At 50.0% G+C, this 2,058-nt stretch overlaps 1 protein-coding gene across 1 annotated transcript in view; it reads right to left on the reverse strand.

Annotated features, from left to right (window-relative positions):
* CCDC57 (coiled-coil domain containing 57) overlaps window positions 1–2,058 on the reverse strand; it is a 145,448-nt gene that overhangs the window by 29,582 nt on the left and 113,808 nt on the right. The window lies entirely within an intron of this gene.

A 2,058-nucleotide genomic window follows, 5' to 3' on the forward strand; every position in this document is an offset into this window, starting at 1 on the left:
CACCTCGCCCGGCTAGTTTTTTTTGTATTTTTTAGTAGAGACGGGGTTTCACTGTGTTAGCCAGGATGGTCTCGATCTCCTGACCTTGTGATCCGCCCATCTCGGCCTCCCTAAGTGCTGGGATTACAGGCTTGAGCCACCGCGCCCGGCCACCACCGCGCCCGGCCAAATTTACCTGTTTTAAAGATGAGGCCAGGCACAGTGGCTCATGCCTGTAATACCAGCACTTTGAGAGGGTAACGTGAGAGGATCGCTTGAGCCCAGGAGTTCAAGACCAGCCTGGGCAACATAGCGAGGCCTTGTCTCTACAAAAAACTAAAACAATCTTAGCTGAGTGTGGTGGTGTGTGCCTGTGGTCCCAGCTACTTGGGAGGCTGAGGTGGGAGAATCGCTCAAGCCCAAGAGGTCGAGGCTGCAGTGAGCCGAGATTGCGGCACTGCACTCCAGCCTGGGTGACAGAATGAGACACTGCCTCTAAAAAGAAAAATAAAAAACAATGAGGGGGGAGCCAAGAAACGAAAGTGCTCCAAGAGGAAAGGAGAAAGGAAACAAACTAATGAACCCGAACAGTCTCCAGAGGAACTTTCCATTGAGTTGATGAAAATTCGGACAACATATTTTGTTGTAAATTAAAAACGCGAGGAGGCAGTGCCCCTAAGAATCCTGAGCCCAAAGGACAGCCAGAGAGTGCAGGTGGGAGGGTCAGGAAGACAGAGCGGGACGCGGCTGTGTGGAAGACAGAGAGAAACGCACCACAGTCGTGATGCCGGAACTGAAGCACACGGGGAACAGCAGCCAGCCACACAACCCCATTCCTTCCTAAGGCAGAAGGGAAGCTGCATCAATCCCAAGAACACTTACAATAGCGTTTGTGGGGAGGGGCTGGCGGAACCAGACTCAGACAAGCCAAGTCTAAAAAGTATACAAAAATAGGCCGGGCATGGTGACTCACACCTGCAATCTCAGCACTTTGGGAGGCTGAGGCAGAGGATCGCTTGAGTCCAGGAATTTGAGATCAGCCTGGGCAACACAGGGAGACACCATCTCTACCAAAAATTTTTTTTTTTTTTTTTTTGAGGCAGTCTCATTCCCTCGCCCAGACTGGAAAGAGGTGGTGCAATCCCAGCTCCCTGCAACCTCCACCTCCCAGGTTCAAGCGATTCTCATGCCTCAGCCCCCCAGGTAGCTGGGATTACAGGCATGCACCACCAGGCCCAGCAAATTTTTGTATTTTTAGTAGAGGCAGGGTTTCACCATGTTGGCCACGCTGGTCTTGAACTCCTGACCTCAACTGATCCATCTGCCTCGGCCTCCCAAAGTGCTGGGATTACAGGCATGAGCCACTGCCTCCAGCCCTCTCTCTACTAAATTTAAAAAGAAAGAAAAAAGAAAAAACAAATACATGCAAATAACCAAGAAAATTCTGAGAGAGAAGGGTAAAGAGGAGATCCTAGATCAGCCAGACAGGTAAAAGGACCAGGAAGTGACACTGATTCCGACCCGATGGAACTGCCTGTGAACAGACTGATTGCGGCTGAACGAACCGTCCGGATACAGCCCCAAACGCACATGGAACATTTAGCATCATAACAAAGGCGGGAGTCCAAATACGCAGGAAGCATGAGCAATGGAAAACTGGGAGCCATTGCCATTGGGGGTTAATAAGAAGGGATTCTGGCTGGGAGCGGTGGCTCACTCCTGTAATCCCAGCACTGTGGGAGGCCGAGGCGGGCGGATCACAAGGTCAGGAGTTTGAGACCAGCCAGGCCAACATGGTGAAACCCCATCTCTACTAAAAATACAAAATTAGCCTGGAGCAGTGGCGGGTGCCTATAGCTCCAGCTACTCGGGAGGCTGAGGCAGGAGAATCACTTGAACCCGGGAGGCGGAGGTTGCAGTGAGCTGAGACCACACCATTGCACTCCAGCCTGGGCAACAAGAGCAAAACTCTGTCTCAAAGGGAAAAAAAAAAAAAAAAAAAAACCAGAAAAGATAAAAAACAAGGACATTAAATTACATAAAAATAAAAAATATGAACATAAAAAAACACCACACGAA

The sequence above is a fragment of the Mandrillus leucophaeus genome, unplaced genomic scaffold (genome assembly GCF_000951045.1).
Source record: "Mandrillus leucophaeus isolate KB7577 unplaced genomic scaffold, Mleu.le_1.0 Scaffold1, whole genome shotgun sequence".
NCBI classification, from domain to species: domain Eukaryota; kingdom Metazoa; phylum Chordata; class Mammalia; order Primates; family Cercopithecidae; genus Mandrillus; species Mandrillus leucophaeus.